Here is a 25,927-nt window from a genome sequence, read left to right as displayed (position 1 = left end):
CAAACCCTTGACCTTGGCATTATAAGGAAACCATTTTTAAACGCCAGACCATTCTGTTTTTCTTAACAAGACCTAACCTCACAACAAACTATTTCACCAGAGGCTGACCTGCTGGGGTCTTATCACAGCCTAACTTATGTGGGGGAAGGACTATGTCAACCCCAACCCTAGCCATCCTGTCACACGTCACACCTAAGGGTGGCAAAAACCCAGAAACACATGCGAGTTCACAACCCAGTTTCCCACACATTAAAAGACTGAGACCTAGTCACAGGACTATAGAATACTTCCCCTACCCCCACGTCTTACCACCACATTGCTAAAGGTCCATTAATTTATAGCAGTTTCTTTTGTGGAGTATACCAACATTTATAAAGCAAATGTATTTCACAGGTTCTATTTTCCAAAGCCCTGCAGTCTCAGTTTTAGCCTAACCTTTTGGAATTACATATAGGAATGTTAACCTTGCAAAAGACAGGAAACTTTCCTCAGGCTAAAGTCTTTGTAACACAGCAAAGTTGCTGGCTCAAGGACAGACTAGTTACTTGACTGATATGTAAAACACTGGGGAAATTGCTGTGGAGAAAAACAGTGTTTGCTAAGATCAAGTTTTGTTGGTGAATCAACTTAACCTTTCGCAAACTGCATTATGGAATGTCACTTTGTTATTTTAATGATGTTACTAGTTTTCCATTTGCTAGCTATAATTCTGCCGATATCCTTGTGTTTTTGTAATGGTTAAATGAACTGAATTTTCTTGTAAAACTTCCTTGTCTTTACAATAAAAGGGAGAGGCTAACTTTGGAGGCAGCTGCCACATTCATTTTTGCTCCTACTAATGGAGAAATTACTGAAATGCAGTCTGTCCATGCCTCAATGCGTACACAGTGCTTGAGTAGTTGCATAATTCTTTTCTTCGTACCCGTTACACAGGGAAAAGAGGTGTAACATATTTTACCTTGCAGACTATGTCTAGCTACTAAGAAAACAGTGTAAAACAAAATAAAGGGCAAAGAACACAGTTTGGAGAGACAGGGCAAGTATCAGAACCAGACTCAGACATGGCAGGGATGTTGGAATTATCAGACTGGGAATTTAAAACAACTATGATTAATGTTCTAAGGGCTGTAATGGATAAAGTAGGCAGCATGTAAGAATAGAAGGACATGTAAGCAAAAGATGGAAATTCTAAGAAATAAGCAAAAAGGAATGCTAGATATCAAAAACACTGTGACAGAGACAAAGAATGTCTTTGATGGGCTTGTTAGTAGACTGGACATGACTGAAAGAAAGAGTCTCTGAGTTTAAGAATATCTCAAAAGAAACCTCCAAAACTAGAAAGCAAAGAGAAAAAAAGACTGAAAAAAAAATACCAGAATATTCAGTAACTGTGAGACAACTACAAAAGCTGTAACATACACATCACGGGAAGACCAGACAGAAAGGAAGAGAAGAAATATTCGGAAAAGTAATACTGAGAATTTCCCCAAAATTAGTCAGACACCAAACCACAGATCCAGAAATCTCAAGGAACACCAAGCAGGATAAATGCCAAAAAATTGCACTTAGATCTATCATATTCAAACTACAGAAAATTGAAGCTAAAAAAAAATCCTAACAGAGACAAAGGGAGAAAACACCCTACCTATCAAGGTGCAAGATAAGAATTACTTCGAGCTCTGCACAGTGGCAGTGTCACAGCCACCAAGGTATATCTGTGCAGCGATTATTGCTGATTGGAAACTTTTCCCACCACCTGCCCCACCATGATGACTTGCAATCTAGTTGGCATTACAGTTGGCATTGGCAATTTTTGATGGTCTCTACAAAGACTGAATTTTTTTTTAAAAAAGGAAGAAAGAAGGAATTATATCTGCCTTCTCCTCAGACAGCATTCAAGCAAGAAAAGAATGAACTATTTAAAGTGTTGAGAGAAGGGGCCGGCCCGTGGCCCACTCGGGAGAGTGTGGTGCTGACAACACCAAGGCCACAGGTTCGGATCACTATATAGGGATGGCCGGTTAGCTTACTGGGTGAGCGTGGTGCTGACAACACCAAGTCAAGGGTTAAAATCCCCTCACCGGTCATCTTTAAAAAAAAAGAAAATAAGTGTTGAGAGAAAAAATACACACCAGCCTAGAATTCTGTACCCTGTGAAACTATACTTCAAAAGTAAATGAGAAATAAAGACTTTCTCAGACAAACAAAAATTGAGGGATTATGTGACCAATAGACCTGTCTTGCAAGAAATGTTTTAAAAAGTTCTTTATAGAGAAGGAAAATTATATAGTTCAGAAAACTGGATCTACATAAAAAAGGAATAAGTGAAGATAGAATGAAAACTTTCATTTTTCTCATTTTTTTATTGTATTTGTATTTATTTTTGTGGGGTACAGTGTGGTTTTTGTTGTTGTTTTCTTTTTTTGTTGTTTTTATTTTTTGTGGCTGTTGGTAAGGGGATCCCAAACCACAACCTCGGTGTTATGAAGCTGTGCTCTAACCGACTGAGCTCCCCACCAGCCTCGGTGTGTTGTTTCAATACACCACGTACGGCACAGTGACTCACTTAGGGTGGACAGCGTACTTTTGTACCCATCAATCCGCCACTTCTCCCCCCTGTTTTTCTTACTCTTAATTGATCTAACAGATAACAGTTTCTTCAAAATAATGATGACAATGAATTTGATCATGTACGCTTTTGTACAAGCTAAATAGATGACAGCCCTGATACAAGGGACAGAGGAAGAAATTGGAATAATTTTGTTTTTTTGTTTTGTTTTGCAGCTGGCTGGTACACGGAACTGAACAGGATAATTTTGTTATTATAAGATACTCACATCACCTGTGGAGCAGTAGAGTGGTTTGGGGGTTTTTTGGAAAGAGAAAAATTTTATTAACTAACCTAAAAATAAAACTAGCTCTTAAACTCACCTACTGTTGCTTACAGAGTACTTACAGAACCATCTCACCTCACTGTTACTTTGTAAAAGAAGAAATCTGTAATCCATAAATCCATGTTAAGAAATAAGCCACTAATAAACATAATATATTTATTATTTCTATAATATTTGTTTCATGTTGTAAATTTTTTAGAGCATTATACATGAATTAATTTCCATCAAGCTTTTCACATTTATGCTGTTTGTAGGATTTCACTGCAGTAAGAACTTTCACATGACTTTTAGAGTGGCTGATAAACATTTAAACTTTCCTGTATTTTTAAAACTAATGGTGTTTCTATCCAGTGTGCATTTGCACATGTTTTTGTCAATATATGGGCCAACTGATGGCTTTTCCACATTCCTCAGATTTAGGACTTTTATCTAGTATGAGTTTTTCATGCTTTCGAAAGGAATTAGAACAACTGAAAACTTTTCCACATCGTTTACATTCATGGAATTTCTTTCTAGCGTGAGTCCTTCCATGCATTCAGAAGGAACTGGGACAGTCAAAGGCTTTCCCACATACCTTCCACTTACACGGCCCGTCTCCAGTGGGTGTTATCTTGTGTCTTTGAACACTTGTGAGAGAAACGAAGGTGTTCCCACATTCTTTACATTCATCGGGTTTCTCTCCAGTGTGAGTCCTTCCATGAATTTGAAAGGAGCGGAGGTGACGGAGGCTTTGCCACACCGCTTATGTGTATTGGGCTTCTCTCCGTATTCCTGACTTCCACGTGGGTCCAGCGTGAGATGGGATGTGCCTATTAAGGGATGAGCGACACATGCCAACTCTTTTACACAAACTACATTCACATGGTTTTACCCCAGGAGGAATTTTTCTCATTCAGATTAAGATTTGGAGGGGCTGTCCAGTTAGCGCAGCTGGTTAGAGTGCGGTGTTATAATACCAAGGTTAAAGGTTCAGATCCCCCACAGGATAGCCACCTAAAAAGAAGATTTGGTGTGTGGCTGGAAGTTTCTCCACAGTGACGACTTTCTTTACTTTCCCTGACTCTGTCTACAGCATGATTGCTTACCTTAGATTTTTCCCGTGATTTTTGTACCAATCTTCATTTTGGGGTCCCCATTTCTTTCCTATAGAAGCCAAGTTTGTACAGATTTCCCCCATGACATCTCTGCAAAGTTTTTTTCTGGGAAAGATCCAGCATAGCCCACTCTCCAGGGTGAAGTTCTCAATCACATCTTCAAAGGCCACTGAGTCCATTTCTCGGCTTCTGGGGTGTCCCAGCACCCTCCCTGCAGCTCCCACAGTCACTGCAGGCACCAGTGCCACAGAGTCTATGGCAGAGCACCTGAGGTCAACAGGCAGGTGACTTTTTTGAAAGAAGCCTTGGATTGGTTGTAAATATGTATTGAAAACTCTAGGACATCCGCTAAAAATAACTTTTTTAAAAAAAGAAGTGCACGGGCCGGCCCATGGCTCACTCGGGAGATCGTGGTGCTGACAACACCAGGTCAAGGGTTAAGATCCCCTTACCAGTCATCTTTTTTAAAAAATAATTATTATTAGTAGTAGTAGTATAAATAAATAAGGAAAAAAAGAAAGAAGTGCAACTGATATGCTCAAAGAGAAAAAATGGAATCATATAAAATGCTCAATTAAAACCATAAAAGGCAGAAAAAGAGTGGAAGACAACAGTAGGAACAAGGATGAGGCACAAATAGAAAACAACAACTACTACAGTAGATATTAACCCAACTATATCAATAATCACTGTGAATATCAGTTATCTAAATAAACTAATTAAAAGACAGAGATTGTTAGAGTGTATCAAAAAGTACATGTTGTTTACAAAAAACCTGCTTTAAATATAAAGACACATAAATTAAAAGTAAAAGAATAGAGATAGGTATACCATGCTAATACTAACCAAAAGAAAGTGGGACTAGCTCTATTAATTTCAAACACAGCAGAATTCAGAGCAAGGAAAGTTATTAGGGGGCTTCCAGTTAAGATGGCAGAATAGACGGTCCCCAGCGTCACTCTCTCCCACAATCAGCCAATTTACTAATGTTAAAAAGCTACAACAGCCAAGCTGGGGCCACTAGAGCTCAGGGAAGAGGAGAGACCCACAGAGCATGAAGGTGGCAGAAGCCACGATGAGAGAAAGAAAGAACCCCTCCTACCATTTCGAATCCCGGACACTTCAAGGCTGGCCCTGGTGAGCGCACAGAGCAGGAGATGGCAAAAGCCACAGCCGTGCCCTTTGGATGCAGTTGCTTGGAGGCTGCAGGGGAGAAGAGGGCCTTGGTGGTCCCCAGGCCAGCAAGACCACTAACAGGGTTTCCGTGGACCCACATAGCAGCGAGGAGCCACAGACAACTGAAAAAAGGAGCCACTCAGAGGCTGGTGCGTCATCACAAGGGACTGGCACGTGGTCCATCCCATGGGAAGTGTTTGGATCATGGGCAGTGGGGTAGACGGGCCCACCAGGAGAACATGGGGGCTCAGCACAGGACCACTCAGAGGAGACTATATTCCCACTCAGAGAGAATATAGAATTGCATGGGGTACAGTTTGATGAAAAGACTCAGGCCCAGATCAGAGTTTCCATGAGTGTTCCAGAACTCACAAGACCCAGAAGTCAACCATTAAAACCTGAGCTGCACAAAAAGCCTTCCCCAGAGAATGAGCAGCAATGAAGAAATTTAGTTCAACTACAGGGTTCAAGTGCTGGTCCCCACAGGAAGTTCCCCCATCTTAGAAGTAACCAAAGGACAACAAATTAGTTCCAGTGCAGAGTTTAAGTGGTGGGAACAGCAAATAATCCAACACAAAACTGAAAGAAAAAACAAAGTAGCCACAACCAGAGACAAAGTTTGATATTAACTAGTAACAGTCTCACATCACCAAAGAACATCTATAAAACCCAGAAGGACTGGAAGCCCCCTGGGATCCCAAGCCAGAGAAGGGATGGAGACCTTGGCCATGTCCCCCCAACATCCACAACCAGCCCAGTGATGACCACCGAGCTGCCACAGGAAGCACCCTGGGCTCCCAAGCCTGGGCAGTGGGGGACTGAAGGCTTCAGCTTTGCCCTCCTGACACCCAGAGCCAGCCCAGCAATGACCACTGAGCCACCACTGGAAGTCCTCTGGTCTCCCAATCCAGGGTGGTGGGGGGCCAAGGGCTTCAGCCACATACCCCTGACATCTGTATCCAGCCCAGCAAACACAAAGCCACTGCTAGAAGCCCCCTGATCTCCCCTGCAGGAATGAGGGGGGGCCCACAGGCCTCAACCACACCCCCCTTCCTCCTTCTCCCACCCTATTTCCTTCCCCTTCTTCTCTCCCCCTCCCCCCCAACTGCTCTGCAACATCATCTTAGAATGTAAGAAACCAATAATGTTAATAAATAAATAAACTTTTTTAAAAAACAAGAATTATTATTAGGGATAAAGAGGGACTTTACATAATGATGAAAGGATCAGTCCTCCAAGAAAACAACAGTCCTTAACATGTATGTGCCTAATGACAGAGCATAAAAATACATGAGGCAAAAACTGACAAAATGGCGAGGAAAAATGGATGAATCCACTATTATAGTTGGAGAATTCAACACCTCCCTATAAAAAATGGGCGGACCTAGCAAGCAGAAATATCAAAAAGAACAGTTAAACTCAACAATACCATGAATCAACTGAATACAATAAATATCTGTGGACTATTTCAACCAAGAACAGCAGAACACACATTCTTCCCAAGCTCACATGGAATACTCACCAAGATAGACCACATTCCGGGCCATAAAACACACCCTAACAAATTTAAAAGAAGAGATATAATACAATATCTGCTCTCAGACCCCAATACAATAAAACTAGAAATCAGCAACAGAAAGATAGCTGGAAAATTCCAAAATCCTTGGAAACTAAGTGACACAGTTTTGGTTTATTGAGGGACGAGCTGAGGAAGCAGGGCTTCACTCTATTTTTTTTTTCTTTTTTCTTCTTGGCAGCTGGATAAACTAAATACTTTTAAATAGAGTCTCAAAAGAGAAATTTTCAAAGAAATTTTAAAGTATTTTGAACTACATAAAAATGAAAACACAACTTATCAAAATTTATGGGATGTGTGAAAGCAATACTTAGAGGGAAATTTACAATATTAAATGCCTATATTAGGAAGGAAGAATGATCTAAAATCAATAATCTAAACTTCAAACAGAAAACTAGGAAAAAAGAGAAAATTAAATTCAAAGAAAACAGAAAAGAAATAATACAAATTAAAGCAGAAAGCAATAAATAAAAATAATGAAATCAAAGCTGATATTTTGAAAACATTGATAAAATTAACAAGGCTTTACCAGGCTAATTAGGAAAAAAAGAGAAAGGGCACAAATTACTCATCAGAATGAGAGAGGGGACATCACTACAGATCCCATGGGCATTAAAAGAATAACAAAACAAGGCTAGCTGGTTAGCTGGTTGGTTGGAGCACAGCCTTGTAACACCAAAGTCAAGGGTTCCCATACAGGCCAGCCACCAAAGAAAAAAAAAAACAGATAGTAAAACAATGCTATGAATAACTCTATGATAACCTAGAAGAAATAAACCAATTATTTGAAAGACACAATCTGTCAAAACTCACAAAAGAAGAAAAATACTACTGAATAGGCCTATACCTATTAAAGAAATTGAATCAATAATAACTTTCTGAAACAGAAAGCATCAGATAGGTTCACTGGTGAATTATACCAAACATTTAAGGAAAAATTATACCAATTATCTACCTTCTCTTTCAGAAATTAGAAGCAGAGGGAATACTTTCAAACTCATTCTGTGAGGCCAGCATTACCTACTGGTAAAAACAAAGACATTACAAAGAAAACTACAGGACAATATCTCTCATGAACACAGATGCAAAAGTCCTCCACAAAATACTGGCAAATCAAATCCTGCAATGTATAAAAAGACTTGTACACCACGACTACGTGAATGTTCTCAGCAGCATTGCTCATTTTTTAAAGAATTGGAACATTGGTGCAGCCATTATGGAAAACAGTATAGTGGTTTCTCAAAAATCTACAGATAGAACTGCCATATGAGCCAGCAATCCCACCACTGGGTGTATAACCAAAGGAAAAAATAATCAACATGTCAAGGGACACCTGCACTCCCATGTTTATCGCAGCTCTATTTGCAATAGCCAAGACATGGAGCCAACCTAAATGTCCATCAACAGATGACTGGATAAAGAGAATGTGGTAAATATGCTCCATGGAATACTACTCAGCCTTAAAAAAGGGATGAAATTCTGTCATTCACAATAACATGGATGAGCCCAGAGAAAATTGTGCGTGAAATCAGCCAGGCACAGAAGGAGAAATATCGTATGGTCTCGCTCATATGTGGGAGTTAAAAAAGTTGATCTCATAGAAGTAGAGCGTAGAATAGTGGGTGCTAGAGACTGGTCAGGGGGTGGGAGAGCATGATGGGGAGGGGGTGGTCAATTGATACAAAACTGTAGAGACAGGAAGAATACGATCTAGTGTTCTGTAGCAATATAGGGAGACTACAGTTAACAACAAATTACTGTATAACTTTCAGGTAGTTAGCTGAGAGTATTTTGAATGTTCCCAACAGGAAGAGGTGACAAATATTCGAGAGGAAGGAATAAAGGGAAGTCATTGCCTAATGGGTACAGACTTTATGTTTAGGATGACAAAAAAGTTTTGGAAATAGATAGAGATGGTGGTCACAGCATTGTGAATGCCATGGAATTGTGTGTTTGAAAACGCATCATATGGCAAACTCCATGTTACTTATATTTTACCACAATAAAAAAAGTGAGGAGAGGGAAAAAAAAGTGAAAGCAAAAAAAAGAAAAAAGAAAGAACTGAAACAATTCAAATGTCCACCAATGGAACACTGGAGATGATATTTTGATACAATAGAATACAGTATACAGCAAAAAAAATAATTGAACCATAGCTGCAAACTTTAACATGGATGAATTGGATCTTAGGAAATAATGTTGAGAAAATAAAGCAAATTAACAAGCTTCAGAAGAATACACACAGTGTGACACAATTCTTGTAAAGCACAAAAACAAGTAAAACAAGCAAAAGAATATATCGTCCAAGGGTACGTACACATAGGTACATGTTCCTATGAAGGAAAGCAGAGATGACTTTCTAACAAAGTTAGGATGGGAGTTACATTAGAAGTGGTCCCTCCAATACCTGAAGACAACTACTGTTTATCAATGCACGATGCAAATGTCACCTCCAGCTGTCCCCGCCTTCTGCTGATCCTTGATCAGAAAGGCCTTCCCAGATGGGGTTTCAGTGCAGCCTGACACTGGATGAGCAATGCATACTATCTCCAGGCGACATATTTGCAGCTGCATGCCGGCATTAGCAGCATTTTAATCTGTAAACAGGGATTTGGATGTCAGCCCCATGAGAACAGGACTTCAGGAGTAAAGGTCTCTGCTTTGAATCAGACGTAAGACAACCCCTTCCTGGGGTACCTCCCCCACCCAGAAGAGTTTCCTTCGTCTCTTGCCCTGTGACTTGGACTCAGAACCAATCTGAAAAAGAAGTTTTTCCTGACAAATTTGTGCTTTCCATTAATTGCTCTCACAATTCTTATTCACATATCCTCCATTGTTGGGGGGTGTGAACAACCTTGGAAACTCGAAGTGCGAGTGTCAGGCATCCCAAGTACCATTCGCTCCATTGCCGCTTTTGCACCCCTGTTATGTGTAAGGGGCTGTGCCAGGGGCTACAGAGAACATAAAGACAAACATGACATTGTCCGATTTTTCAAGGTTATAACCAAATGGAGGAAACAGACCTGTAAACAATGAACAGTAGTGCAAGTCATGATATGACTGGAACCCTTCCCACAGGGGATAGGAGCTTGGCTCACAGTCATTCTGTGTCAACATGGGCACATGACCTAATTTCTCTGGGCTTCACTCTTCTCATCTAGAAAATGAGGTAAGAACCATGCTTATACGGTTAATGAGAGGAAGGACTGAAACATGCATGTGAAGGGCGTGCTACGGGACCTGGTGGGCTGTGGATGTCCTGTAAGTGAACGCTCTTATCTACAACGTACTACGGAAACACACTGAAGGGACCGACTCAGTACACCACATGCCCTCAAAGACAAGCAAGTTTTACAAAATTGGAGACTCAGGTAAAGGCAACAATTTGGAGACAGTACAGAGACGTGTTAAGGGAATTCCAAAGTGCTTGAAGGGTACACAGCCTTCCAAAATCAGTCTGCAAAGGCAGCAGAGGACTGCAGAAGACTGAGAAGGACATGGTTAGGATTCAGCCGTGACTCCATGGACAGTGTAAGAACCCAAATGCCCCAAGGGATCACACCCTGATCACATAAGCCCTTCTCGGCCACACCCCATCATGGCGCTGGTTGCCCTTCTCTTCCGTACTCTCCTTCCCACCAGTGCGAATCGCACACCAATCAGCTCACCCCAAGCCCCATGCAGTATGCTAAGTAGGGATTGTATTTTAAGCCAATCAGCCTTCCCTAAAAGCCATATATATATGTGTGTGTGCCACCTAATAAACGAGCTCTCTCCGGTGGATCGTCAACTGGTGTCGACTCGTCCTTTCAGACAGGACGCTAGCTCCCGGGCCTAGACAGAGAGCTCAGCACCCAGTCTGTTCTGAGTCAGGGCGCGCTTTCTCTTTTCTAACATAATCATTTCCCTCTGACACTTGACCCCTTGCATTTGAAATAAGAGCACTCTCCTGGGCTCTACTGGTCACTACCCCACATTTCCAGGCACGTAATACTAACCAGGTTCTGAGTGGAAGACTATTTACCATCTGTGCATTTTATTTCAATAAATAATAATACCCTCCTCCAGCCTGGCATAATAAATAAATCACTGGCACCTTGTTCTTCCAGCTGCGTAAATTCTATTTTGCTTCCTCTTCGAGTGACAGAGGGTAAGAAAATACAATGCAAGTATGCCTTAATTATACTGTCAGAACGCAGTTTTCTATAGCATTTATCAGGTTTACAGGGGTGGAAGAAAACAAACATGGGGAAAAATCACATTTGCAAAGGTTTAAAGATGTGTAAAACTCATTTTTCATAAGAAACAGATGTACCGTAACTAACTAGAATGACAAGTATTCTACAGTGACAAGCCCTGACTGAACCACCAGCAAAGCCAAGTTGAAAGCTGAGGGCGACATGGACAAAAATAAAGATAAGTGGGGGCTACTAGGAGAAAACAAAGATCTGACTTCACCCATAGCCGGCAAGACTGGGCCAGGGCTTAGAACTCATTAGGTTTGCTGAAGCTGATCAGAAGCAGAGGCGGCCCCGGCAGCACAGCTGCTCAGAAGAGATGGTTCAGTCAGGCCGCTCTCCATACGGCCACCCGCGACAGTGATGCTGTCAACATGGAAATCTGGTCACGCCCTGCCTGCAGGGCCCCCCTCATCTCCATCCTTCTGACTTCATCTTCCACCCCTCTCTGCAGCTCCTCCAACCGGGCCGCCTAACACAGCTTTGTGCTCCTGCCTTAGGGCGTTTTCAGTAGCTTTCCCAGGGCCTCGGCCACAGATGCCCGCTCAGGGCTGCAGGTGAGCCCACCCTGTGAATCCGGTCTCAGCCCTGCAGCCCCCAGCATCCCCACACCCCTTACTCTGCACTCAGCACTTTGTAGCATAATATAATGGGCCTATTTATTATACTCGTATTTGTTCTTTTCTATCTTAAAAGTCATTTTTAAATTTTAAATTTTACAACTTCGATTTTTAAAAAATCTATGAAATCTAAAAAATCTACAAAAAAACTAATTTTTGTAATCAAAGTCAAACACACCAAGGTCACGAGTTTGGATCTCCGTGCTGGTCAGCTGCCAAAAAACAAAACAAAACAAATCAAAGCCAAACTTTGGTCTGTACCAAACTCAAATCACTGTGCAATTTATTTATAACTCTGAGCTCTAACTAACTGATCTAACCGGCCAGCCCCAGAGAGCAATTTATTTAAAACACCGTGGGGCGTGGGTGCCCCGAACACCCCCTCTGACCCAGAATGTCTGGGATGGGCCCAGCCATCTTCCTGGTCTTCTCTCTGTTAACAAAACACTTAGATGATGCTGACGCAGCCCGGAGCTTGAGGACTGCTGTGCACAGGGGCCCTGGGCTCGGCAGCACGGAGGTCTCGGGCTCCTGCAGGAGCAGCTTCGAGAAGCGGGGGTGGCAGAGCCTGCTTGTCCTGGACGAGGGAGAGAACGAAGGCAGACAGAGGAGGCCGAGGACGGCATTGAAATAAAGCAGGGGAGGTGTCGGGTCAAGGGAGAATCTGAGATTTTGATTTCATTGTTATTTTTTAAAGAACTGAGGTACTACTGAGCATTCACTGATAGGCTGACTCCCCAAAATGTAAAGCACAGCAGGGCAGGGCCTTTGTTTTGAGATCTGGGACTCGGGGCCAGGTCCACATCCAGGCTCCATCCCTTTCTGTGGATCAACTATTTAACTTCTCACCCCCGACTTCATGTACTGAGTGGAAATGATGATAATATAAGTACGCTAGGTTTTCTGGAAGGATTAAATTCGTGAGTATGCAGTGCCCAGCACAGAGTACGGGGTCATTACTTCTGTGCGGCATTTCCAGCCCCAGCACACCATGCTTGATACATTATTGATTGAAAAATATTACCAGCTGATTGGATGAATGAACGGATGAATGAACAAACAAATGAGCAAAGGAACGAGGAAACAGTCCGGTAAAGAGGAATCTGTTTGTTGGAACACATAATCGATTTGGGGGAGATGCTATGAGCACTGCAGGTCCTGGACCTTCCCCTCAGATGTCGTCCTGTCCTGGCTCCTCTGCTCTGCCTGTGCCTCTCCGTCTCTTTCGAGCTCCTCCACCTCCTACTGTCAGAACATCCCAGAGATTAGTCCCAGGAACCTTTGTTATTGGCCTGTGTCCTAGTAGATTCCACCATGTTTTATAGCTTTAAATACCATTCAGGGGACCCATAAACATGGATGGGGGAAATATTCTATTTTCACTAATCTCTAACTGAACGTTAGTATTTCTTTTATTCATGAATAAAGTAGCTGGTATTGCTTCGCCAATAGACAAAAGTGGCTTTGTCACCAATAGAAATTACAGTTGTTTCAGATGTCTAAAAATATCACTTATTTTTTACTACTTTGAGATTATGGTAGTTACTAGACATACCAGCTCTGTTATTTAATGTAATAATACAGGAGCATATTATACTAATGTATCACAATTTTTTCCTTCTTTTTTTAATGTATCCTAATTTTTTAATATCTAGTTACATTTTAACATGGTTTTCTTTTGTAATCTTTCGTATTTTATTTTTTACACTTAAAAGCATCATTTAGAGGAGAGGGCTGTAGGCTTGCCAGACTGCCCGAGGGGCCCGTGGTCCTTGATTTAAATGATAAGGACTAAATGTCTTTTTTTTTTTTTTTTCTTTTTAGTGTCTGGCCGGTATGAGAACCCACACCCTTGACCTTGGTGTTATCAGCACCACACTTCAACCAACTGAGCCCAGTACAAAATTTCTCTCTTCAGCTCGGACTTCACTGCAGCTCCAGCCTTGTAAATTCAGTGGCCTCCTCGACGTCCCCACTTGGGAGGCTAATGGCATCTCAGTGCTGGCAATGCCAGGCCAGCCCTGGGGCTCCTCCCGCAGACTCGCTCCTCTCCCGGTGTCCTCACGACAGCTCCCAACTGTCAAAGCCAAACACCAGGACCACGTTACTGTGCTGCACTTTCACTCACCCTCAGACTGGCATCCAAAATTCTCTAGTCAATAAGCTTCAGTAACACAAAAAGTACTCATAAGCCAGATCTTCCTCAGAAAAGGTATATAGATTTTTACCATTGAAGAAAGGGGCGCAATAGGACTGGAATAGCTAGAAAGCTCCTCTTCAGCAAATTTCCAAACCAGAAGTGTCCCTTAGTAGTTACTAGAGATTGATCTTCTCTCCCCGCCCCCAGCTGAAAATTCAGAAGTTCCTATTGCCTGTCCTTTCGAGATCTACCCTAGAGCAGGACAGATCGGGTTGGGGGACGAGTGAGAGATGGAAACAAACAAGACGACCCTTTCACAGGTTTCCCCAGCCCCAGCAGCAGGACCTGCACGTGCTCACAAGCCACAGAGCATCCTCGCTGGGGAGCTGGGAGCAAATCTGCAGCCTGGCTCTCCGTGGGACACCAGAGAGCAGGCCCGGGGCAGCACAGTGACCACCCACGGCTTACACAGTGGGTACAGAGAGTGCAATTTCCTTCCCTGAAAACAGGAAAGACACTCCAGCCTGGCAGTCCTGTTCCTGTTTTCTCCGTGGAACTCAGCGAGTACGCGGCGCGTGAAACAGCCAAAATAGCCAATGACACTATCTGCATGTTTACCCTTGAAGGTCAGTCTGGGATGGGATTAATTGTTGACAATTAGCTCTTTTGGCAAGTGTTTCTTCAGGGGAAGGAGACAAGCGTGTATTGAGTGCCCGCTGTATTCCAGGCACTCTTTGGGTGTTAACTATGCGACCTCATTTAATCCTCATAATGAAATGTGGCGGCTCTTCTAATTAATCCTGGGTGGCTTTCTCCTGGTCACTCCACCTGTCTAATCTGTCAGCTCACATTTCTAGCTCCAGTTTGGCTTCTGAGGCCACATCTGAACTAACTTGGGCCTCCTTCTTGACTTCGGTACTTGAACGCCCCTGAGAACCACAAACGCTTCACCCTGGTCTGGGCTCCTGAAAAGCCTTCCACCTGGTGTCCCAGGTCCTGTCTGACCTTTGAGGTATCCATCCTCCTCTATTCAAAACCTCCCCAGGGCTTCCCGTGGTTCTTAGAATACAATGCAGAGGCCTTAAGGGAATGCCTCGGGACTTTTGCTTATGTTCTGCTGGTCTAGCCACAAAAGAAAGCCTTGCAGGTCCAGGTTTCTTCTTACATCAGCTTCCTTCACAGCCATAGAGACATAACAGGAGATTAGTTCTTACATTTTTGCAATTTCACACTTTTTTTTTTAAAGATGACCAGTAAGGGGATCTTAACCCTTGACTTGGTGTTGTCAGCACCACACTCTCCCAAGTGAGCCAACCGGCCATCCCTACATAGGGATCCGAACCCATGGCCTTGGTGTTATCGGCCCCGCACTCTCCAAGTGAGCCACCAGCCGGCCCTTTGCAATTTCACAGTCTAAAATGAGGCCTTGGCATCTCTTTGTAGGCTCTTGTACCTGTCATGTGGCTTTCAGTTTAGTCCAAAAGACTTTAATTTGGTAGCCCTGTTTTAAGCTTTGATTTATATTCATATACATACTTTCTCCCAAACACACTCACAAATGGGATTATAGGACAGACATTGTTTTGTACTTTTTTTCATATGTATTTTGCAAAATTCTTTTATATCAGTTCTTACAGATGTGCCTTGTTCTTCTAACTGCAGTTTACTCTCTGGTGGTGTAAATGTACCATATAATTCACTATTTCCCCTGTAAGCTGCCTTAATGTTTTTCTTTTATTAATGCTATAATGAATGAATGATATAAATCTTTGTACAGGTGTGTTTAGGATTTGCATGAGTATTGATACAAGACGGAGTTCTAGAAGTGAAATGTTGGATCATATGAGTTGTACATTTTTATTTTTTTATTTTTTATTTTTTGAGTTGTGCATTTTTAAATGATCATCAGTTTGTCAGGTCCGGTTGCCCTAAACCAACTTCTAAGGCTGGAATAGGTACCACCGGGCACGTGGCCCAGTGTGGATTCCAATAGGAGAGGAAAGCTTGAAACAGCAATGCCCGGGCAGCAACTGGAGATCAAAACAGCGCTAGGACCAGAGGACGGGGCTGGAGGTGCTGATCTGGAAGCTCCCTCCCAGCTGTTGCTGTGGGCTGTGCATCTTGTAAGAACCACAACATCTGGAGGAAGAGCCACCCTCAAGGACTGGGCAGGGGGAGAGGAGTAACTTGAGCAATGAAGGGAACCAGGGCAGAGAGAATGTCCCGCTCAGGCCAGCGCCACTGGCTGTGCCAGGGGCCAGACACAGCAGGGAGCAGGCCCGATGAGGGACGACGGCACGTGGCAAGGAGAGGGGTGGAAGTGCAATCTCGGAATCTTACCAAACTCCGCGGAGAACGTGCTCGGATCTGCAGTGCAGAAACCACCTGTCTGCTGACCGTTCACCGAGAAACCCTCTAAACCAGCCCTGAGGCACGGAGGGGTTCAGGGCCCTCTGCAAGCAGCTGTCAAGAGCTTGAAGCCTGTTTTCGGAGCCGCGGTGGCCCCGGCTGGCCTCCCCAGCCCTGTGAAGGGCCTATGGGGCGTTCAGTGGCTCCTGACCTTCCCCCTGTCACACGCCAGGCCGCGCCCACCCAAGCTCCTCCTGGGCTGGGACCCACCTCAGCAGGCCTGCCAGCCGCTCCCCCGGAGCCCCTGATGGGCTCGGTCCCTTGCCGTCGCTTCGGAGTCCAGTCCCTCCGACCCGCGCTGCTTCTGGTGAATGCGGCTCGAGAGCAAAGCGGCGTGCGGGGTCGGAGTCCGGATTTCAGAGTCTCCCTGCGTGGCCTCAGCTTTTGGCTTCACACTTATGAGCCGAGTGGTGTGGGCCCCATTCCCCGACGCGCTGAGCCGTGGCTTCCTCATCGGAAAAGGAAACAACAATGTGCCTGCCCCAGGGCTGTGGAGAGGACACAGTGTGGGGATGCGGGTGGTGAGCTGGGCACAGCACGTGCCCTTCCCAGCGTGATGAAGCTCACCGCGGGCAGGCAGGGGGCAGGCCGGGGGCAGGAGGGGGACAGGCCGGGTGCAGGCCGGGGGCAGGTGGGGGACAGGCCAGGGCAGGCAGCGGGCAGGCGGGTGACAGGCCGGGTGCAGGCGGGGGACAGGCCGGGGGCAGGTGGGGGGCAGGCAGGGGACAGGTGGGGGGCAGGCAGGGGACAGGCCGGGTGCAGGCCGGGGGCAGGTGGGGGACAGGCCAGGGGCAGGTGGGGGACAGGCCGGGGGTAGGCGGGGGACAGGCCGGGGGCAGGTGGGGGGCAGGCAGGGGACAGGCTGGGTGCAGGCCGGGGGCAGGTGGGGGACAGGCCAGGGCAGGCAGCGGGCAGGCGGGTGACAGGCCGGGTGCAGGCGGGGGGCAGGCGGGGGACAGGCCGGGTGCAGGCCGGGGGCAGGTGGGGGACAGGCCAGGGGCAGGTGGGGGACAGGCCGGGGGTAGGCGGGGGACAGGCCGGGGGCAGGTGGGGGGCAGGCAGGGGACAGGCTGGGTGCAGGCCGGGGGCAGGTGGGGGACAGGCCAGGGCAGGCAGCGGGCAGGCGGGTGACAGGCCGGGTGCAGGCGGGGGGCAGGCGGGGGACAGGCCGGGGGACAGGTCAAGGGCGAGCTCGTCCAGCCTGCCTGGAGTGGGGTGGCTCTAAGGGGAACTGGGGAGCTGTCTGACCATCTGTGCTCGGCTGCCTGGTCCATGAACTGGGGACAAAGCACAGCTACAGCCATCGTGAGGATTCCGCAGGTAATGGCGTTTAGAACAGGCCCGCACACAGCACCGCAGAGGTGCCTGCTCATGTCACCGTCCTCTCTCCAGAGACAGAAGAGTGTCCATCCATAGCAGGCACTCTGTCTACTCAAAGGCCTAATGAATCATCTTTGTAAGGATTATTAGAAACTGTCTTCATTATTTTGCACAATCATTAGAAAACCTTCTTACAACAGAAGGTGGCACCACATCACACTGACGGAGAACTGGTGTCGTTCTCTGCGGAGGGAGAGGCTCTGAGAAGAAAACTGTGAAAAGCCGGGCTTAGCTTCCAAGGATTTCACAGATCATTAGAGGAAGCGAGGAAAGTAGATCATTGCTGGCAAGTGCGTTTAGCTCTGGGGACAATGGCACTCTGCTGTCTTGTTTAATCCTCACAGCCACAAGTAAGTCTCAGCCTGCAGCAGAGGAGACCAGGTTCATGGGGTGAATCCCCACAGAGGTGTCGGACTCCCCACGCCTGCTGCCCTCCCTCCAGCTGAGATAGACTTGGGTGCTCAGACCTCTGCACACGTGTAGCCTTAGCCTTTGCTCCTTCAGCTAATCTGGATTTGGCATATAGAGCTGGCACACTGCCTTGTGCATCAGTCCATTTGCTGTCACTTATAACTGAATACCTGAAAGTGGGCAATTTATAAAGAAATAAAACTTATTTCTTCCAGTTGTGGAGGCCGGGAAGTCCAGGTCTTCAGGGCACCCCTGGTGAGGGCCTTCTTGGTGAGACTCTGCAGACTCCCGGGCTGACGTGGAGTGTCCCGTGGCGAGGGCAGGGCGTGGGCAGGTTTCCACACACTTCTCCCGCTCCTCGTGAGGCCCCGTCCACTCCCCGGAGCCCATTAAACCACTGACCGACGTCCTGGGCGTTTGCACTGAGGGCTCCGCTCTCTCATGGCGCTTTTCACACACAGGTCTCAGGCCTTAGCAGGACCTCTTTGATCAAGACTATGAGATTTCTGTGCAGTGAATCTTTTGATTAATAAATTTAGAATAATTTATAACTATATTCTTATTTATAACAACAGAGACAGTGAACCCTCTGATGGTTCTTACTGGGTGCCGAATGCTGGTCTAATTGCTTTCCATGTGACTCGTGGGCACTTACAGGTAAAACAGTCCTCCCCACTGTTGCCTGATTGTTACCTGTGTCCTGTGTAAGGGACACTAGACTGCCACCCCTCCCCCACCAACAAAGTCCTGCACTTCTTTGCTGTGTTTGAAACCCCATTCCTTGAGCCAGGGATTGGGATAAGCGTGCTGAGGAGCAGGGACTGGCAGGGATTCGCCTGGAGAACAGGTTGTACTGCTCGGGCAGGGCTGTGTGGAGAATATTCCAGGGGAACAGAAGTAAGGGACGCCTCCAGAGATGCTTAAAGAGCAGGACCTCCCCTCCCTGCTCCCAAACCGCCCCCGCAGACCCCCACCCAGGCCAGGGCGACTCCATCCATCAGGGGGGGATGCTCTGTGTGACCTTTGGCAGTTTCTCTCACATTCCACATCGCACCAGCTCAGAGGTCTTTGCTTTGTTCACCTGTGACTTCCAGGTGCCTGGAATAGTGCGTGGCTCGTAACTGGCTCTCAGTGAATACCTGCTTGGGACCCGGAGATGCCAAAGGCAGACAGGAACAGTGGCCAGTCCCTCCCGGCGACGGCCCTGGGCTGGACCTGGCTGTGTGGCCCGGGCCGTGGTGTTTGGCTTCTGAGCCTCACGGGCTATTTTGGGGTGGACGAGGCAGGTGATTCACTAGTGTTCCCTGAATGCAACTCCCGCTGCAAGTGACAGCCCTTTGCAGGCGGCAGTGCTGCCTGGGGCACATCCGTCCCTCGCCAAGGCTGTGCTGGGCACAGTCTCCACGCCCTGAGCCCTTCCCCACCCGCCCCGCTCCAGGGGGCTGCAGGGGCCCAGCTGTGGCAGCTCCTTTGGGATCAGCCGAGCCCATTTGAGTCAACAAAGAGGCAGGGCCGTGCACCAAGACTCCCGCTCACTGCCTGCAACACAGGCGGGCACAGGAGCTCTGGGAAGCCTCACCCCTGCCCTGCAGAGTGACACATACCACACATGCTCGGCCGGGCCTCTCACCCACACTCCCAGCAGCTTCCATGTTTCCCTGACTCCACACCGCCTCGGATGGAGACAGGTGAAAATGCCCGTTTCACAGGCCGCAGACCCAGACTGCGGGTTATGGCACCAAGTTAAGAGCAAGTTCACATTCAGTGAACAGGTAGAAATCAGTGTCCAAGCTGATAACTTAGAAAGGATTTCTGATATCTACCCAGCACCTACTGTGCGCCGGGGCTGCTGCAGATGCTTGTGAAGCACCCACAACAAAACAGACAGCACTGCCTTGGGCAGTGAACAGCTGCCAGCCGAGCAGGGGACAGGGGCCACCAGTGCAGGAAATAAGCAGTGCACGGTTAGGTTCTATAGGGCATGAGCACTATGGGATTTTTATTCTGGAAGAAATATGATCACAAAAAATAAAAAATGTAAAGGATTCAGTAAACAAATATTTGTTCACTAAATATGGGAAGAAACAGAATCAGAGCAGACCTCAGTCTCATTTTGGTAAGTTTAAGAAAAGTGGGGTCAGTGTGCTGCCCACTGAGGGGAGGACCGTCACATTTTATCTTACGTCCATGGTGTCCCGGGCTTTAGAACAGTCACACTGAACAATGACCTGCCCAGGTGTGTGTCCCCTCCACAGCCCCACCCTCTTCTCTTCCAGGCTCACAGTGAAGAACGTGTGGTCCAGAGACACCAAGTGACCGCTCAGGCCCTGCAGATGGTCTGGCCACAGGAGGGGAGCCTGGCGTCAGCACCCTGATGCTTTGATGGTCTCCAGTCACCCCCTGCTGAAAGTCTGGCATCCCCCGGTTGGCCTGGGGCGGGTGAGGGGAGACGTTTAGCTGTGTACGGCTGCTGTCACCGCAGTACACAGTCACTCGGGAAACGATCGAGCATTTATGGTAGCAGTAGCTGACTCACTACGTGTCCTAAGTGCCAGACCCCACTCCAACTGTTTCACAAGCATCCCCATGAGATCCTTATGAAACTGTAAGAGGCCCCGAGAGGCTGCGTAAACGCTCAAGATCCCAGTCTAGAAGTGGGGGATCGGGATTAGAACCTGGCAGGCTGACTTCAGAGCTCTCAGAAGAAACCAGAACATGTACATACAAACACAGAAATGATAATACGGAGGGTCTTCAAAAAGTTCATGGTAAGATTCATATTATCTTTTAATTCCATTTTTTCATAAACTTTTTGAAGGACCTTTGTCTGTAGAGCTGACCCTGGAATAACACAGGGTTAGGGGGGCTGATCCCCCACACAGTGGAAAATCCATATAACTTTTAACTCCCCCAAAACTTAACTTCTAATAAGCTACTGTTGACTGGAAGATTTACTGTTAACATAAACAGTTGATTAACACATATTTTGTATTATATACCATATTCTTACAATTAAGTAGGGTAGAGAAAAGAAGGTGCTAAGCAAATGGTAAGGAAGAGAAAATACACATATGGCTCCACATGGCACTTATTGGAAGAATCCGCACGTGAGAGGACCCGTGCCGTTCACGCCATCTTGTTCCAGGGCCAGCTGCATTTCATATTGTCCCACATGAGAAGCTCATAATATCTGATGGAATCACTTAAAGTAAGTCAGATTACGGTTGACCTGATGTCTTTATCATGCTGTCTTACTGTCGCCCCTGCATCAGTATGTCACCTGCATGCAGTGACTTTGGCTCCATTCAGAGTTCAGCATCCGCCAACTATCTAACCAATGATTTAACACCAATTGATAATCCTTGCTCGAGGGATCTCAAAATCATGCTTTTCAAATTCTATTATACTTTATATTTGCTGCTGGCACTGTTGTGTAAGGCATAGCCACTTCTCATCAACTGGGGCTATTTGGTTACCCTGAAATGCAATTCCTCATGGACAATATAAATGCTTATTTTCCCCCTTTTAGGTTTTTTTCTAGAGTTTCCTTTTCTGGGAATCATTATGGACTCATGAATTTTCATAGATGTATCGGCGGAGCCCCAAATCTGAAAGGGCATGGCATAGTGTTCGCCTCTTCCAAAGACACTCACCCGATAGTGCAATAGGTAGAGACATTGATTTATCAGACTACCCGAGGTGCTGATGGTGGCCCGTCAGCTAGCAATCCGCACTGCCATGGGGTACATACGACAGCTACACAGTGAACAGATCAAAGGAGAGGTGTAAGTTGTTCACATGCTTATGTGTAGACCCTCACCTGACTCAGAGCCCACAGACCTGGCTGAGTAGATGAGTTAACCCCTCCTGGCACCAGAGTAGCTGACACTAGTGTTCTAACTACAGTTTCTTTTTTTTTTTTTTTTTAAAGATGACCGGTAAGGGGATCTTAACCCTTGACTTGGTGTTGTCAGCACCACACTCTCCCGAGTGAGCCACAGGCCAGCCCCTAACTACAGTTTCATGCTCATTCCTTGACTCGGGGCTCCTGTCTCCTACCGTCTTCCATTTGTCTTACAGGAGACCTTCCTTTCCTTGGGTAATACCTTGGCCAGGGGTAGTTTCCCGGGGGGAGGGGAGCTCTGGTATGCATGGGGAGGGGGATAGGCCTATGTCCAGCATTTACCTTACAATAGATGTTGTGTGTTTCACTCTGTTATGAACATCATTCTTTCCAGATCACTTTATATACTTCAGATACAACCTCAGGCAGGTTTAGAAACTTGTTCCTAGGGGCTGAGCCTGTGGCGCACTCAGGAGAGTGCGGTGCTGGGAGCACAGCGATGCTCCCCCCGCGGGTTCGGATCCTATGTGGGAATGGCCGGTGCCCTCACTGGCTGAGTGCCGGTCACGAAAAAGACAAAAAAAAAAAAAAAAACAGAAACTTGTTCCTAGCACAAGAAGTCCTAGTTGCAACCTGTCGGGTTCCTGTTGGGGGGGTGGTGTTTAGGAGCTGAGATCTGGGCGTTCAGAGCTCCTACACACCTGCTGTCTGTGCTGCCCCCAGGCCCGGCCCGGCGCACGACAGTGTCCTCGACTGGAGGTGGCTGGCAAGAGGATTGGGTGGTCTGGAACAGCCCCACAGAGGAGCTAAGACCTGAGAAATGACAGAGAACCAGTCCAGGGACCAGTCCAAGTGCAAGTGAAAATGCACTGAGGCCAGAACGAGCCCAGAGGCCAGGAAAGAGTCCAGAGGGCCAGCACGGAAGAGGAGGACAAGAGGAGGGAGTGAAGGGCATCCTGCCAAGTCCACTACTGCTTTGAGCCGTCCTGCTATAGGGAATGACATGGAAGCCTGAGTGATACCCCTTGTTCTGCAGGCTACGAGGGGGTCCCATGTGTGTGGTACAGCTCCATGGAAGTTCTTCTTTGTTCACCTTTGGTTGCTTGACAAGGCTTCCCAGAATTAACAGCATAACCTTTTGGCTTAGTACGGCTTTGGGAAATTCCCTGGAGTTTCTCAAAGGACATGTTAAAATACATCAAAATTAACTGGTTTATTTAAAGGGCATTGTCAGTGCTGAAGGTGTTTCTGATGCATGTTCCCAGTATGGGTTGGCTCCATTTAATTTTGTCATTTATCTTCCTTGTTAGTGATGTATGCATGGATCCATCGTGGCTGTGGTCGTGCTCTTGTACCTGTGGAATGAAGCTGTTACGTTAGGTTTCTATTTACCTTCCCCCAGGGAGACGGTGGGTCCGAGTGCAGTAATGTTTACAACTAATTGATCATCAACCAGTTACAGATTTCTTTGTTTCTCCCACTCCCACAGTTTCACTTGATTTGCCACATACATGTTGTTTCCCTAGTAATAATAAGAACGATGTATTGAGTTTCTGTTAGTTTGAGTAGGATCATTTAACTTTTCACTTTGTTCCTTGCACTGTTCCCAGAGTCAATTGGTAAAGAAATTAGAAAGTTTTACTATAAAGATGAATAGGTAAAATAATAAAAATATATCAAAAGGTTTTTGATATTAATAGATTTTGTTTAGATTAGTTTATAGTATAATTGTTTGTAATAGTAGTATAAAATATAATAGAACGTTATAATCAAGTTTCATTATATAAAATCGTGTTGTATATGTTGTGATTTTGGTCATAAATTAGAATAATAAATATAAACATAAGATATTAAATTGTTAAATATAAGTAAGATTTTATAAGAATTTAGAATATAAGTTTATGTGTAAGTTTAAAAGGTCAGGGCCGAGCCCGTGGCGCACTCGGTAGAGTGCTGCGTTGGGAGCGCGGCGACGCTCCCGCCGTGGGTTCGGATCCTATATGGGAATGACCAGTGCACTCACTGGCTGAGTGCCGGTCACGAAAAAACGACAAAAAAAAAAAAAAAAAAAAAAAGTTTAAAAGGTCAAGAATTGTGATTCAGACCAAAAGTCTGACGCTCTCTAATGCCAAGCATGCTGCTATTGTATAGTTTCCTGGCCACAAGCCACAGGCTTTGGGGTAAACTATTGATGCATGAGAGGGTGCTTTTATCACAGCACGAATGCTTTGGAACATTCTGATTTTTCTTTTTCTATAGAGATAAAATAATAAATGTTTTGATTAAATGATAAATCATCATGTAAAAGGTTAAGTAAAAAATATAAATAAAGCAAGATTCATGTGGTTGATGTCCACATTTGCACTAGACATCTGTGGTCCGTCTCTTTACTCGCCGATGCCACACCACCTATTCAGGTCCAACGAATCCTGCGGAGCTGGTCTCCAGCACTCCACCAACAGACAGCAGTGACACCAGGATCTCAGCACTTTGCAGTCTGTACTGGGTGCATGAATGGAAGTTACCTGGAATGACTGGTTTTTGATCAGTTTTGAATCAGGCTAATGAATGCTAACAGAGCAAACAAGTGACAAACTACAGTTAACAGAAAAACTCAAGCTGAGGTGTTCTTGCTGAGGTTTGCGTAGTTTCGTGTCTGTGATTGTGCTTATTACACTACGTATGAAGGGCATGGTCCTTTTCTGCTCATAAATTGTTTCTAGTGAAGTTCATGGAATAGAATTAAATATCAATATTCCCCAGTGTTCCCAAATAACACAGTACTTCGATTTCCAGATGTTGTACCATGTGGTTTAAGAGCCGAGACACTACCTCAAGCTCTTGCCAATATGTGAAATAACTGGGTAGAAGTGGGCGAGGCTGAGAATATGTTAGCTCAAGATGTGATGTGGGGCATTTGCTTCTAGACTTACAGCAAATTCTAAGGACAACTTACAATTGGGGTACATCTCTAAGTTCTTTAAACTTAATTTCACATTACTATTTATTTATATTAAAATAATATATACTATTCTATTTTTATATTAAAATATTTATTTATATGTATACTAGTTATTTATATTAAAATAATATAAAAATAATAAAATTTACTATAATAATAATTTTTAGAATTCTGAGCCAAGCGGTTTGACCTATTAATGAGAAGTCTGACCATTATGACAATATGTTATGTAAGAAGAAACCCTATACCAAAAATATTAATCCCCATTAATAGCAGATTTGTGTGTGTGTTGTTAAATCCATCCCAACTCTAAACTAAAATAATAAAGTTTTATGAAATCTATACTTAACCACATAGAGAGATATATGTGGGACAGTATATATCTGGAGACAAAAAACATAAGTTAACCATCTCACTGTCCACATACATAACTGATAAAAATGCTAAATGTATACATTTGCATATATAAATATCTTTTTGTGACTTTATTTCTATATAATTTTAAACTCAATAATAATACAAAAACTTCCATAACAGTTTCAGCACTAACATAGCGCCTCATTTCCTTTATTTATTCTCTCATATTCACATATATTTTGCATTCATTTTTTTTTTAACTGAATCATTTGGGAGTAAATCACAAACTACATACTTCTTTATTCCTAAACACTCAAATGTGTATTTCCTAAGGACATTCTCTTACATAATCACAGTACAATTATCAAGCTCAGGAAATTTAATATTAATGCATTACTATTACCAAAATTCAAATTTGGTCAATTGTCCCTACATTGTGTTTTATAACAAACATTTCCTTTGGTCCACGACCTCCTATAGGAAGACGCATTGAATTTGTCATGTTCCTTTAGTATCCTGTATGGAATGGTCTTTCTACCTTCTTTATCTTTCATGACCTTTTGAAGAATACAGGCTGATTATTTTATAAAAGATTCCTCAGTTGGGCCCACTGTCTCTTTATGATTAGATGCAGGCTATGCATTTTTTGCAGGAATAACAAAGTTATGTTGTGTCCTTCTCAGTGCTTCATATCAGGAGTGTCACTTTGTCCCATTTTGGGTGAACATTTGGTTGAGGTGGTGTCTTCCAGGTTTCCCCATTATAAAGTTTCCATTATTCCTATTCTTTGATTAATATGTAATTTGTGAGGAGACACTTAGAATCT

The 25,927-nt window shown here is 45.0% G+C and overlaps 1 pseudogene; it reads left to right on the top strand.

Annotated features, from left to right (window-relative positions):
• Positions 1 to 1,675: 1,675 nt before the first annotated feature.
• On the top strand, positions 1,676 to 1,832 carry LOC134365284 (U4 spliceosomal RNA; annotated as a pseudogene).
• The last annotated feature ends 24,095 nt before the right edge of the window (positions 1,833 to 25,927 follow it).

Source organism: Cynocephalus volans, chromosome 16 (genome assembly GCF_027409185.1).
Source record: "Cynocephalus volans isolate mCynVol1 chromosome 16, mCynVol1.pri, whole genome shotgun sequence".
NCBI classification, from domain to species: domain Eukaryota; kingdom Metazoa; phylum Chordata; class Mammalia; order Dermoptera; family Cynocephalidae; genus Cynocephalus; species Cynocephalus volans.
Note: the sequence above shows the minus strand (reverse complement) of the source record. Positions and strands in the feature narration are given on the sequence as shown.